Source organism: Manis pentadactyla, chromosome 11 (assembly GCF_030020395.1).
Source record: "Manis pentadactyla isolate mManPen7 chromosome 11, mManPen7.hap1, whole genome shotgun sequence".
Classification (NCBI taxonomy): Eukaryota; Metazoa; Chordata; class Mammalia; order Pholidota; family Manidae; genus Manis; species Manis pentadactyla.
In genome coordinates this window covers 100613195-100628958 of record NC_080029.1, presented here as the reverse complement: position 1 = coordinate 100628958, position 15764 = coordinate 100613195, and the positions used below count along the sequence as shown (strand labels likewise).

Here is a 15764-nt window from a genome sequence, read left to right as displayed (position 1 = left end):
TGTTATGTATTAAAAAGAGAAAGAGAATAAGGAAACCAAAGTTGTCCTGCATTTCCATAAAAGGGTAACCTGTCTTTGAAAATCTTAACTCTGTTCTGCTTCTATTTTAATTGAGTTTTGGATTCAAGATCTCCCACTGCTAAGGCCCCTAGTGGACTCATCCCTCTCCAGTCTCATTTGTCTACTAACAAGGGTGACCCATACATGGGAGACAGTGTTCACTGGTTACCACTCAATGTCCAAACACAAGAGAACATGTACACTATGCTTACAACCATATAAATATATGTATGTGGATGAATAAAACCTGGAAGGAAATGAGGAAAAATTAAGTATTTACATTAGAGTACTACGGTTGGGGTAACATTCTATTAAAAATAACATTATCACTTTATTGTATTAGTCAATAAAATCTGAAGAAAAAATACCAACAAGTCTCCTTGGACATTATGCCAAAACAAATTCAGGAATTGTGTCATTAAAGGATTGGATTGGAGTAGCGTAGTGGAAAGATGGAAACTAAAATGCATGGGTCATATATATCTATTTTGACCAAGTCAATAAACAAAAGTATTAAGCTATTTACAGCTTGCTCTAATAGAGTCCTAGGTGATCTTTCTGGGCTTTAATTACCTTCCTCCTTCCCAATATCTGTCTGGCTTATGGGTAGGGTGCAACTGCTACTGTACCAAGGTTGACTCCATTAACTCAACCCACAGGAAAGCCATTTAAACTTCAAATTCATTATCAGCATTCCTCCATCAGGAAATACATGGTAACCAGCCCTGCATCAATCTATTTAGCTGCAGCCTGGAAGAGGTACATAAAGTGTTCTTGTATTTTTAAAGATTCAGGGCTCCGTGCTTAAGAACTAACAATATAAGCACAACTAAAATACAAAGTAGCTCAGTTGACTTTCAACTGAGACCAAGTCAATCTAACCAAGAAAGGCAAGTTTTTTTAATCTATGTTGTTGGAACAACTAGATATCTATCTGTACGAAGGGAATGTGAACCTAAACCCCTACCTCCCATCATAACACAAAAAATTGATTTGAGATGGATCACAGACCTCAATGTAAAGCCTAGAACAACAAAGATTTGTAAGAAAACAGAATATCTTTGCAAATGTGGGCCAGACACAAAAAATGGTAACCATAAAACTAAGAATTCATAAAACAGACTTCATAAAATTAAAAATTTCTGATCATAACAACATTAAGAAAATATATAGAAAAGTCACAGACTGGGTAAAAATATTGTCAATACATATATGTGGCAAAGGACTTGTACTCATAATATATAAAGAACTCCTACAAACAAGAAAAAGATGAACGATCCAATGAAAAAATAGTCAAAAACTTAAGCAGATACTTCACAAAAGAAGATATAGTATAGCTAATTAACACATAAAGCTTGCAACATCCTTAATCATCAAGAAAATGTACATTAGAACCATAATGAAGTACCATTTTACATCATTTAGTGTGGCTAAAATTAAAAAGGCTGACAGCACTAAAATTGGTCAACATTGAAAATGTGCAGCAACTGAAACTCATACACAAACCACTTTGGAGAACTGTTTGGCAGTTTTTTAATAAAGTTAAACATCCATTACCCTATGACTGGGTAATTCCACTCTTAGGTATTTAACAAGAGAAATAGAAACATATATCCACAAAAGACTTATAAAACAATGTTCATAACAACTTTACTCCTAATATCCCAAACCTGGAATAACCCAAATTATCCATCATGAGAAAAACAGATAAATAAATTGGGGTATATTCATATAATGGAATACTAATCATCAATAAAAAATAAAAAAAGAACAATTACTGATACACACAACACAGATAAATCTCAAAAATATCATGTTACATGAAGGAAGCCAGGTACAACAAAACTGTATTACTGTATGACTCCATTTATGCTAAGTCCAAGACTTAGCAAAAAAAATCTATGACGCCAGTAGTATGGAGTCAGAAAGTGTTTGCTTTTGGAGGGTGGTGGCTGAGGGGAATGTCCAGAAGAGGCATGATAAAATGTTTTCTATATTGTTTTGGTAGATGTTATAGTGTATAAAATTGTCAAAACTCCTTGAACTGGATACTTAGACATGTGCATTTTACTGAATGCTAATTACACCTCAACAAAAAAAATGCAAAGTGGCATACAGGTTAGTGACTTTGTTTCAAATGAAATCCCAGAATACCACACATGCTACTTGGGATTATTCACATTTCTAGTCCTTCATTTTTGTAAATAACCTAAATGGATTACAGACACATAGAGACAGACAAAAACGTATGTGTCATGTTCAATTTCTCACAAATAGCAAATCAAGTTTGATTCTTCCATTTTTTTATGTACCTAATGGACTATTAGAGGTCCAGAAGAATTCTGTTTCCTATACTATTTATCTCTCAATGATTTTATAGTTGTGATTTTAGAGGCTTTGAAGTAAAATTGATCAATAAGAAGTAAGGTATGTAAATCAAATGTCAGCAAGGAAGGCTGAGGTCTGGAGGATGATAGTGTGTTAGCTACTATTACAGTCTGGAGAATAATGCCCTCAACTATTTTAATCAAAAGAGAAGCCATACATATTAGACTTATGAGCCACTGAAAAGCATGAAAAATAGTTTGCCAGCTAATCTGATCTTTAGAAGATAATAACAGCCTAAATAATAAGAGTAGATCACATTAGACTGGCATCTGAAAACATACTGAGCCCTTTCTCTCCTGTTTTACTAGGTCTTCCCTAGTCTTCCTACCTTTTCATCTTTCCCCCTCCCTCTGTTGCTCTATCCCAGGTATATTTTTATCCCCATCACCTCTCACCTACCCTATGACACCACTTAGATCTAATTAATATTCAGATATTCAGCTCACCCCAGGTTCCAAACAAATAAATTTACAAAATTATACTGTATTCTATTGTAGGTATGTCACAAACACTCAAACAGTATAGACAGTTCAGCCTGGTGGGACAGGGATGGCCAATCAATGGGGGAAAAATGGTGACTCCAATTGTTTCCCACCCCACAACTGTAAAAGTTGAACTCCTACTGCACAGTTTTACTCCCTGTAGATGGCTCTTGCAGTGCTCTGAACTACAAACAAGCACACATGCCTAATCTCAGAGAGTAAATTCCCAGATAAAAAACATGTCTTACATGTCTGCATTCACCTCGAGTCTAAGACAGTGCCTTCTACAGGATGCGGCAAAACACATACTTGTTGAATTAGTGAGTTACCAAATTACTATGAATGAGAAGAGTTGAGGGTGGAAGAGGAAGAGAAGAAAAAGCTGAGAGAATACAGCACAGAAAGAAGGAAAGGAGAAAAAGGAAAAAAGAAGAAAAAACTTGAAGGAGAAAAAGAGGAAAAAAGAAAACTTGTGAAAGCGATTATTTTTGTTAGAGTGAACAAGATTATTTTTAAAAACTGACAGTTGGAAAAGCCATTAATATGCATCTAACATCACAGCTATCAGCACCAGTCTTTAAACTATCATTACAAACACTTTAAAACATCTCCCAACCCTTGATATTCGAAGTGTGATCTCCCACAGTAACTACAGTATTCCCTTCTGACATGCACATTCTAGGTCCCCTCTTCAAACCTACAAGATCCTGGGTGATTTATGCCCGCTAACATTTGAGAAGCACCACCTTCACCATTCAAGTCCTTTCTATTGTACTAAACCTCAGTTTTATTTAAATAGGCCAGTAGCTGAGACTTGAAAAATCCAATTAGCGTGAAACAAATAATTCTAATGGATTTCACCTGTATGTATTTAAATTTAGGTGAAGCTTTAATTAGAATAATTTGGCCTGGAGGGTACACCATGAAACTTTGGAATTAGTCATAAAAGTATGATTAAAGGAAATTGATCATTAGATCAGTAAAATCCTCAAGAAATCATCTGACCCTTCATGCCAAGACCAGGACTTGGAATGACAAGTGTGGCCAAGGTTTCCTGAATAGATAAAATAAACGAACTTCTAAAATCAGAGATATTTAGGGCTGGAATAATCTTGGGGTCATCTGGTCCAGTAACCTCATTTAAAAATGAGCTAACTAGAACTGTGATATTCAAAAGTAAGCAAACTAAGAACATATATCAGATCTCACATTTTAATTCCCTTTTTATTCCTTTCATAGTAATGCGTTAGTAAGGAGATTCTATTATAACAAAATGATTGTAGGCTCTTAAAGAAGCTGATGGGATAAAAAGTTGCCAAGAACCAGAAAGAAGAAACCAGCAAAGGCTGGACAAAACTATTTTTCTAAGCCTAGTATTTCTTTGACAGGCCAATTAATTAAGCAGCTTAATCTGCCAAAAAGTTAATCTGAAGAATTCTCAGAAAAAGAAACATGAGCTGCACGAAAATGTTACAAACCAAGGGAGACCGCACATAACTAATTTAAATCTCCACAGGCCTATTTCCTGTTCAAGTGTGACCTCCTGGGATAAGTTGTATTGCAGTGTTCACAACCAGATGACTTTTGGTTTGTAAGAGAAGCCAAGGGCAAGCTGGAAATGCCATTCTTAACTAAATATTTAAAAAGAAAAGAGAAGAAAAAAAAAGCCTGCGGCTGTTTGTAATCATATTGCAGGCTTGCAGAGGAAATAAATACACCAATATCTGGAAGCAAAAAATACAACCACCCAGTCACGTCCTCAAACGACAAACTTCACAGCCCGATCCAGCTGTGCTGCACAGGAGCCAGGAATTTATTCTAAGACAGAGAAGATAGACCAAAACGGCGAATGCAAGACAAGCCAGATTTCAAACCAGAAAAAAATGGGTGTGCCCTCTTTTTTTTTTTTCTTTCCAACTTTCAACCAGCAGAAATCTTTGAAGAGTCCTGGTGAGAAAGCCCTCTTAAGGTAGTCGTCTGCCGAGTGACGCCTCGGCGGGTCGGAAGGGACGGGCAGGCAGGGCGAGCTCGCACTGCCGGTCCGAGCCCGGGGAGGACGGCCCTCAAGTGATTCATCAGCCCAGGAGCTCGCGCGCCTCCCCGCGGGCGACGCCCAGCGCCCCGTGGCCCCCACCCGGGCCCGCTCGCCCCGAAGCAGCCCTCGGCGTCCCCCAACTCCCGGAGAGCGACGGGCAGGGCCGGAGACCGTGCCGGCGGCAGGAAGACGCCAGCCCTTCCCTCCTCAGCCACCATGGCTGGTGCGACTCCTTCTGCCCGCGCCCGCAGACTGACTTCCTGGAAAGCACCGGGCTGCCCTTACCTGACTGGCATTCGCTGGGGCCACCGACCTCCTTCCCAGACCTACGGGGACAGCCTGCCCCTCGGTGACCAGCCGTGTCTGCCTCCCAGGGAGTTGCCCGGTTCCACCGACAGCGGCTTCCCCACCTCTACCGCGCGGTCTGTGGGGCTGGTTCCCTCCGCCGCCGACGCGCGTGCGCACTCCCCGGGTCGCGGGGACTCCTGGGAGTTGTAGTTCGAGTGAGGGGGCGAAGCCCAGTGCAGACCCTGGGCTTCACAGTCTGCTGGATTGGAAGAGAGTGCGGACACCACCAGCCTGAGGCAACCCTTTCTACTACTGGAAATATCTCCCCTCGACCTTTGGGAGCTATAAACAGCAACTAGAGCCTCTTTGGTACAGATTTCCTCTTTGACTTTGCTAAGGAGGCACATGAAGCTGGGCTCCTGTTGTACTCTTCGTTGCTAATGCAGGGACATGACATCGAGTCCTTGAGAGCTGTCATGAAAACTGATAAGTAGACAAAGACGAAGAGTACAAAAGGGGCATAAATCAGGCAGATGTCATCTCAAGGGCGTAGTGACCTCAGTGACTTCCTTACGCATGCAACTAGGGATGATGTCGCAGCAATAGTCCCTATATTCCCATCCACCCTCCTATTCCAGTATTGAACTCTACACCAGGCAGTGATGCTGGGCTAATGTGGATGGGAGAGAAAAAACAGAAGTGCTGCTCAGAGTATAAGCCTGGAGCAGATGGGTAGTCTGGAGGGGAAGACAGAGCAGGAACACCCTCAGGACAGTTCCATGGTGGCCTCTGAAATGGCTGCCTTTTGTGCAGGGCTCTGAGGAGATGGAACAGCAATGGCTTAACACACATTCATTTAGTCACCCACTGATCATTTTCCTGGCCTGCTCTATAGCAGTAAACCACTCACAAGAGTAAGGTTCAGGGTTGGTATACCTTTCAAAAAATGCAGCAGGAAGAAGACTAAAGTGCGCACTTGAGGTACATTCCAGCTACACCCAGTGTGGGAGCCTAATGGCTAACAGTTAAATCTCTTCTGGTATTTACTTCTTCCCTTCTGAGCAGGTAACACCCTAGGTAAAGTAAACACGCTGGAATTTCATGCAACGGCACCCACTAATACCAGCAATGGAAATCACTGATGATTTGGAGTTAAAAAAACAAAAAAAGAAAAACAACAGCAAAAATGAGTAACTGGGACTATATTAAGCTGAAAAGCTTCTGTACAGCAAAAGACACCATCAATAAAACAAGAAGGATCCCTACAGTATGGGAGAATATATTTGAAAATGACACATCCGATAAAGGCTTGACGTCCAGAATATATAAGGAGCTTACACGCCTCAACAAACAAAAAACAAATAACCCAATTAAAAAATGGGCAGAGGAACTGAACAGACAGTTCTCCAAAAAAGAAATACAGATGGCCAACAGACACATGAAAAGATGCTCCACATCGCTAATTATCAGAGAAATGCAAATTAAAACTACAATGAGGTATCACCTCACACCAGTAAGGATGGCTGCCATCCAAAAGACAAACAACAACAAATGTTGGCGAGGCTGTGGAGAAAGGGGAACCCTCCTACACTGCTGGTGGGAATGTAAGTTAGTTCAACCATTGTGGAAAGCAGTATGGAGGTACATCAAAATGCTCAAAACAGACTTACCATTTGACCCAGGAATTCCACTCCTAGGAATTTACCCTAAGAACGCAGCAATCAAGTTTGAGAAAGACAGATGCACCCCTATGTTTATTGCAGCACTATTTACAATAGCCAAGAATTGGAAGCAACCTAAATGTCCATCGATAGATGAATGGATAAAGAAGATGTGGTACATATACACAATGGAATACTACTCACCCATAAGAAAAGGGCAAATCCTATCACTTGCAGCAACATGGATGGAGCTGGAGGGTATTATGCTCAGTGAAACAAGCCAAGCGGAGAAAAAGAAATACCAAATGATTTCACTTATCTGTGGAATATAAGAACAAAGGAAAAACTGAAGGAACAAAACAGCAGCAGAATCACAGAACTCAAGAATGGACTAACAGGTACCAAAGGGAAAGGGACTGGGGAGGATGGGTGGGTAGGGAGGGATAAGGGGGGGAGAAGTAGGGGGGTATTAAGAGTAACATGCATGGGGGGGTAGGAGAAAAGGGAGGTCTATACAACACAGAGAAGGCAAGTAGTGATTCTACAACATTTTGCTATGCTGATGGACAGTGACTGTAAAGGGGTTTATAGGGGAGACCTGGTATAGGGGAGAGCCTAGTAAACATAATAGTTGTCATGTAAGTGTATATTAGTGATACCAAAAGCAAAGCAAAAAAAAAAAAAAAAAGGGCAGTTCCTGTGTGGTAACCTCCAACGAGTTCTACACAAGGGTATAAAGGGCATATAAAAGTGTAGGCAAAGGGTCTGTTTGTGTTTATACAGAGGATCAAAGCCTAATTGGGCTACCCCGAAAATGAACTAAGATACGATATGATAAAGAACTTCCAACATCAGCACTCTCTGGAAGACTCATGCCAGAAGATGATCATCAAAAAACCCCAACAAAGATCCACGCACTGCTACAGCTGTAGATGCACTCATCCCACCAGTTCCTGGACTTGCCATGGGAATGAAGAAGGAGATATCTAAGCTGGCCTGTGCATACAGTAAAACAACAAATTTGACTGGACCTATACTGTTGGAACTCGACCAAGAATTAGGAGAAGTGCAAATTGTAGCGCTCCAAAATCTTACAACTACAGATTATTTACTGTTAAAAGAACATAAGGGATGTGAACATTCCCCAGGAATGGGTTGTTTTAATGTGTCTGATTTCTCTCAGACTGTTCAAGTTCAGTTGGACAATATCCACCATATCATAGATAAGTTTTCACAAATGCCTAAGGTGCCTAACTGGTTTTCTTGGTTTCACTGGAGATGGCTGGTAATTACAGATATGCTTTGGTTATGTAACTATACTCCTATTATGTTAATGTGTGTGCGCAATTTAAGTAGTAGCTTAAAACCTATTCATGCTGAAGTTACTCTACAAGAAGATATGCCAAAGAAATAATCAATCTTCCCATGTTTTCTTCCGTCTGCTACTTCTATAGCTTTTCTTCTTCCTTCCTAATTACAACCCTTAAATAGAATTCGAGCCTCATATCAAATTTATCGAGTATCATAATTCTTCCAAGTGGTAAAGATACCTCAAGACAAATGCTGGGCATAGAAGCCACAGGGCATAAATATGCAAAGATGTAAAAAGCTAACCTTTTCAAACAATAAGGCTTCTCTCTCACTTACCAACTTCACATTTCCCTGTATGGCCCCGGAAGATGACTGGTTAGCCAGAGACGGGTAAGATTCCTCAAGGGAGGAACAACCTAAGACAGGCACAGTCGCAGGGGGGCCATCAGGTGAGAAATTGGGGATCAACAGAGGTGAGGCTTAGAACCTCACCCCCCCGTTCTGAGAGAAATCTTCTGCATACGTGGATGTTTTATTGCCCTGGTCTAGCTTGGATTAACACATAGTCTACAGGCACACACCTGATCATCTACATGTGCTCTCTTACAACACTAAACTATGTTTTCTACCTTTATCTTGTATCTACCTACCACTTCAGCATTTTATTAAAAATAATAATAATAAAGAGAGAAATGTGGTATCCACATATAAATCAAGTATAAAAACCAAATGAGTATTCATATTTGAACTGACTGTTTATAGTTCATAATGCATGAGCAAAACCGAAAGTTTCTGTGATGACTGCCCTTGTACTTATTCATTATGTAAGAATTTGTTCTACATGTAAGAACTTGTTTGTTAAGCCTCAGAAGATTGGAGACTGACGAAAATTAGGCTTGGGGTGGATTAATGATTGTGCATTGAGCATTGACTCCCCTATACAGAATTTTATTGTCATTAACAACCATTTGATCAATAAATATGGGAGATGCCCTCACAAAAAAAAAAAAAAAAAAAAAGGACAGACTTCTAATGGTAAAATAAATAAGTAACCAGGATGTAATGTATAGCATAAGGAATATAGTCAAGATATTGTAACAGCTTGGTAGGGTGATAGCTGGAACCTAGAATTATGTATATAAATGTTTTATCACTGTGTTGTACACTTGAAACTAATGTAATGTAATACTGTGCGTCAACTACCCTTCAATAAAAAATAATTATTTAAAAAAAAAACAAAAAAAAAAGAAAACAAAAAAAGACCCTCCCAATTTGCAAAGAAACTTCTTAGAAGACTGTTTTGCCAATGGGTTTCAGTTCCAGACAAGTTCACTATGGATTCAATTAAACTGAAAAAGTGACAGTGGATGTTCTTGGGGTGAAAGGGTTTATACCCAACTTTATTCCCATGATGGCAGGTCAATCACTAGAATCCCATCCACTCAGAGCAAGTCTGCATGCAGCAAGCCAGTGTCTGCCTCTGTCCTCGGTGCTGCCACTACTCCAGCCTCTGCAGCCCTGCAGCCCTGCAGCAGCCAGGAGCACTGGGTGGAGCTCTTTATATAGAGTCAGTAACAACATATTGCCCACATTGCCCACATGTGTGTAGTGAGCCAGCAGAGCAGGGCCAGGTGAAAATCCTGGCCATAGGATCCTTCACTTTCTCCACAAAGGCTGTCAACATTAAATCTTGTTGCCACTGAATCTTATTTTCTATAGCATCTCAGTGTGAATCAATTTCTCAAATGGCAATAACAGGTTTTTGAGAGCAACTTCCTGCAGAATTCAGGTTCAATTAATATTTACTGAGAACTTAGTCCACACCAAGCACCATCCAACACTTTATTTGTAAACATCTCATCCAATCCTCAAAACAACCCTACAAAGAATATATTAGTGACCTCTATTTCTAGATGAGAAAACTAAGACAGAAAGGTTAATTTGCAAAAGGTCACACAGCCAGTAATTGAAGATGTAGAAATAAAGCAGAGGTATCCTAACTCAAATTCTAGCATACTTTCTATTGTTGATCAGACAGAAATGTTTCCTAAATCTCATCAAATGCCTTAAAGTAAGATAATCTGTGACCATGTCCACAGTACTTGAAAAAACAAAAGTTCTCTAACACAATCCAGGGAGTTGGTACTCTGACTGGATGAGATAAATATTTGGATTCATCTGATGGTTCTCTATTTTATTGTAAGGTAATATATAGGTATTCTGGCTTAACTTCAGATCGCTTGTGAATTCTTGCTATACCTCTGGGGCATCACTCCTGGGGAAACTGACAAAATGGAGTTCCTCAACAAGCAAAGCAGAGTACCATGGCCACCCAGATATAGTTTGTTCTAAGAAGGACTTTCTTCTGCACTACGACTTATTTTGTTTTGCTTTTTAGGCAGAAAGAGCTTTTAAAGCAGTGTCGGACTGGTTTAATCTATGCAGATTTCCTCCCTGACCTCTCAATAAGGGGTGTTAGTCATACATTGAATATATTTTCTCTAAAAGAGATGGACTAACTTTTTCACTTATTTATGTAAATATATTTCTCAGGTTTCTATTCATTTTAAGTTTTTCCTGACTAATAGCTGAGTCTTACCTTAGTTCTCTTTTCTAAAATAATGTGATTTGATGCTGGATTTTTCCCCTTCCTTCAGAAAAATGTCATATTGTAATCACAAGGCTCACAAACATGAATCTCCTAAACCCATGTACAATAAATACCACCTATGGAACCAAAGGCATTAAGAATAATGTCTGTATTGGATAACATTGTAGAAAATAGAACTTTCCTTGCTTCTTCCACTCTTGCTACAATCTACTAACACCACCAGCCAGAATGATCTTTTTAAAACAAATCAGATCATGTCACCCCCTGCTCTAAACCACTCATGGCTTCCCATCACATTTTGAATAAATCTCAAGTAACCACGCGTAGTCCTTACCTGACTATTTTATGTCCTACCATACTCACTCAGCTCATCATGCTGGCCAACATGAGGTTTCTCAATCCTGCCAAGTATATTCCCACCTCAAGGTCTTTGCACTACACAGAGAATGCTTTTCCTCCCCAATACTCCTAGCTCGTGCCCTCATTTGAGAGAAGGTTCTGCTCAAGTATCATCTCAACAAGGCCTTCTCTGATTGCCTTCCCCTTTCCCTTCTTTCCTTACTGTGTCTTCACATCACTTTCCTTGTGTACTTAGTGTAAGCTTGAGGAGGACTCCATGTCGTTCATTCCTCTGTCCCCAGCTTCTGCAACAGCTCATGGCATAGAGTAGGCATTCTTTAAAATATTAGTAAATAAATGAATACTGAATCCTTCCCTCCCCCTCCTCTTATCTGGGGGCACAGAACCAGAGGGTTCCCCTGTAAAAGCCAGCCAGTGACCTGATGCAGATATAAATAGCAGCTGTGAGAGGCCTGGCTCCACAGGACGAGACCTGGTGAAGCTCATCTGAAAATGGAGACAGAGCTCTCTCTTAAAAGGACTATAATTTATGTGTTGCCATTATTAGCTTATAGTTAGAAAAACACAGTTTATTGAAGAGGGGGGAAACAGAGAAACCTGATAAATATATTTACATAAATAAGTGAAAAAGTTAGTCCACTGAATGCCTGTGGTAGATTGAAATATTGTTCCCAAATATTTGCTGTCCTTTAAAGGAAAAAACAGCCCTACCCACTGCTGTGTGATGTGCAGTACCTCCCTGTAGACATTTTCAGGATTAGCTATGATCCAGTAATGAGTTTTTCCTTCTTTCTTCACCAGATGTTATCATATTGCAATTACAAAGCTTACAAGCATGGATCTTGATTTGGCCAATGAAATGTAAGGGGAGGTGACAATAGGGCAACTCTGAGTGGAAGCTTTAAGGTTCATTACTATTTCCCACTATTTCTCATTTGCTCCACCAAGAGAATGGCACACCCCAAGAGGGGCTGGTCCTTCTGCCTGGGTCCTAGAATGAGCAGTCACATGGGCAGCCTCAGCCAAAACACGGATGCTGACATGTAATGTGAGGAGGAAGTAAAGTGAGATTGAGGTTTGTTTGTTATTGTACACTGACCTAGCAAGAGCTGACTACTGCAGTGCCTACTTGGTGAAAGGCGAGCCTCTGAAACAGAAGTGGTATGGCACCACTCCTCCATGCACTTAATCCTACCTCAAGTAATGGAAAACAGTTGAAGTTCCACATACTACAGAGAACAAATCTAAAACTGTTAGGTGAAATATTTGAATAAGGGACAGAGTACAGTTCCTCTTAGTTTTCAGGGTTCACTTAGAGTGAAAGTGATTGACAAAATGACACTGTAACTCTACTTAATGTATCGTAAACCCTAATTAGTGTTATCTTTAAACTTCTAGCCAGAGTAACTCAAAAAACCAGTCATGCTGAATCACCATACGCAAATGAAAGCTAGCAGCAATTTTCTTGTTATCAAAGGGTTCCTTTAGGGAATAGGTTCCTTGATATACTTAAGTATGTAAACAAAGAAGCAAACAAACAAACATTTTATAGGGGAGCTGAGAAAACTGAAGCTAAAGACATAAACTTGGAACTAAAAGGTAAGACTTTAAATCCAGGGGCTTGGAGTTGGAGTCAGAGGAGACAAACACAATGGCTGGGGCATAAGGTTTTATAGAAAGGATTCAAGCAGACTGTAGCTTGAAATATCCTTCCCCATCGCTCCATCTCTGCCTGTTAGAAGCCTCCTCATGTTTCACTGTCCATCTCAGATGCCTCTTCTCAATTAGACTTATCCAATGCCATCAGCTGGAATTAATTTTGCAGTTCCTCATATTTTCATACCCGATTATGCCTCCACTGGCGCACTGAATATACATTTCAGCCAAATGTCGAAGGGCTGAGAACAAAAATTTTCAGCTGAAGTCAAGGTTGCTGACAAATATCACTATCAAAGAATAAACTTCTAGGATACACAAATAAAACCAAAATATTCTGACAAAATTTAAGCTATTATTTTAATATTCTTATTTAAACTGTTAGTGCTAAAATCATAAAGTTTAACATTGTAGTATAGGAACAATAATCAACCAGCACTGTTAGCTGTTAGACTCCTACAGTCACTATAGAGTCAAATTTTAGTGGAGGTGAGTGGATGAACAAGATCCAGGTCCTAAATAAGAATTAAATCTTGGTTTTAAATTACAAATGCTTAGTACACTAAACATTTCTACAAAGAACAAAGCTAAAAGGTAAGGTAATTTCTACTTATGCTTCTTTGTATTATTATTTAAATTTTTATAAACGTTGATTGACCAAAAAATTGTACTGTTCTTATCTAGCTAATGAATTCTCTTTATATTTGTAATAAATGTCAACCTATTTCCTTATTTATCTACTTGAAAGTTCTTAACACTTTTTAATTTTAATTTTTAATTCATTTTGAACATAAAATAAATCTTTCAAATCAGCAATTATTATAGCATTTTACTTATCCGATGATTAACATATATTTATACTTGGATAGAATTTCAACTAAATAACATAGAGATTGATTTTTCATTCAAATAACATATAGAACACCTGCCTGTGTCTGAAAATGAATATTTATATAATAGCAAATCTAAATGATATACTTTGTTCTTATCAGTGACACCGTTGACTTATTAATATAAGAATAACCTTTATAAATGCATAAACACTAACCATTACAAAGTTCAAGGATGATGGAAATAGTATTGAAGTAGGTATTCCAAAAGCTGAGGTCCCAAACCCAGAAAGAGTTTTGGCCAAATACCAAGACTTTGTCTAATGTCACTTAAGATAGAATTAGCTTTTAGGCAGGCACAGTCTACTTGTTCACAGTTAAGCTTTTAGTCAACACCAAAGTCTTTTCCCACACATGTCAGTTAAGTCATATTTTTCCCATTCTATCTTTTATAGATCATTTATTTGGGTTAAAAGTAGACAACTGTACTGTTACTTCTATTAAATTTTGCTAAAGACTCAGTCGGTAGTCCATCAATATCACATGCAAATTACTGATAAACTGCTGATCAAAACATGGTAAGGAAAGAGTTGTGTGGTATCTACTAAGCCCTCCTGGTTGAAATTCTTCCATTCATTAGTATGTAGTTACAATCAAGAGTCAAAAAAGACTGTTTAACCCAGTCATTTAACTGTTCAGTTGCTCTGTTATGCAGCCTGCATTTCTCAAGAATGTGAGATTTTGTCAAATGTATTGCTGTAATTCAAATACAGTGTGTTCTTTTGATTGTACTTTCATGATTTCCTATCATTTATTCTAAGTGAATCTGTGTGCCTCTTAGGAACCACTGCTTTACTTGTAAGTGCTTATATAACACTAAAGTGGATAATACACGTTTCTAAAATTTTGCTCAAGATTGGTAAATTCAGTAGTTTACAACTTGGAGATTCACCCCCAACCCTCACCACCACACTTTGAGTCACGAACCTGCCTGATTTTCCTGCACCATCTTCCTTTCAGATTGTTTGGGCCCCAAGCATGACCCAACCTCATGTAGGCACAGGTACACCTAGTTCCTACTCAGGTCCTGTGACATGTGAGACACTTGCTAGAGGCTCTGGGCATCTGATCATGTTCCTTGACCAGTGGGGACTGGGAAGTGGGGTAGCAGCTGGGGCAGAGAGGGTGTGGGCCACCTTTTTAAAGCCACAGAGGAAGGCTGACCGATTGAACTAAGAGATGTCTGTTAACAGAGTCCCGTCTAACACACAATAGACCCAAAAGTCAAGGAGTTGCTCCAGAAGCCAGACTGCCAAATACAGAGGAAGGCACTCAGAAAGCAGAACAAGTACAAACAAGATCAACTCTCGGGGAACTCAAAAGAAGCAGAGCTAAATGAAAGAGTGGGTCAGGAGGAACTCCTGAGTCAGCTCACCTGTTTACATTCAGTTACTGGAGGGATGGAGGAGGCAACCAAGCCAGAAGGGAATGGACAATGGAAACACAAAATGAGTAAGATCCAGTCCTGCTTAAATTCCTGACACTGTCAGCATAAAATGGAGAACTTTGTTGGCATTAATATCCATGGATATTTACTTAGGTTAGAACTTAGGATAGTACTACCTCAGTAACCTCTACATGCCAGGCACTCTGCTGTTTTACACATGAATCCTCATAATAGTACTCTTGTTACTGCTGTGAAGTTTGATTATGATTACTGTTTTACAGGTGAAGAAACTTAGGCTAGGTAATTTGCAGAAATTCACACAGCTAATAGATGTGAGGTTTGAACTAGGCAAGTCTGACTCCAAAGTGCACACTTGTAATTCCCATTCATTACAGACTCATAGACTAAAAGAATCCTTTAAACAAAATAATTACTATACATTCTCGTCCATGAGAAGGTGTGAAGCTGCAAATATAGAAATTAAACATAGGCCTTCTATGCTTCTTCTTAGACCTCGTCATCAGTCTAAGTGACAGAGATAGAGTTCAGCAAGAGGGCACAAAATAGGTTTTCTTGTTTTTCAGGCAAACTTTTAAAATGTAACTTTATTATTTTTCAGTGTTCCTTGTTATCAA

General features: G+C 39.3%; 1 protein-coding gene across 1 annotated transcript in view; it reads right to left on the bottom strand.

The window, feature by feature from the left end:
- TMOD3 (tropomodulin 3) overlaps positions 1-5635 on the bottom strand; it is an 83965-nt gene extending 78330 nt beyond the window's left edge. The window contains exon 1 of the mRNA XM_036917771.2: positions 5251-5635. The gene's annotated coding sequence lies outside the window, so the exon portion shown is untranslated. The remainder of the gene's footprint in view (positions 1-5250) is intronic.
- Between the last annotated feature and the right edge of the window lie 10129 nt (positions 5636-15764).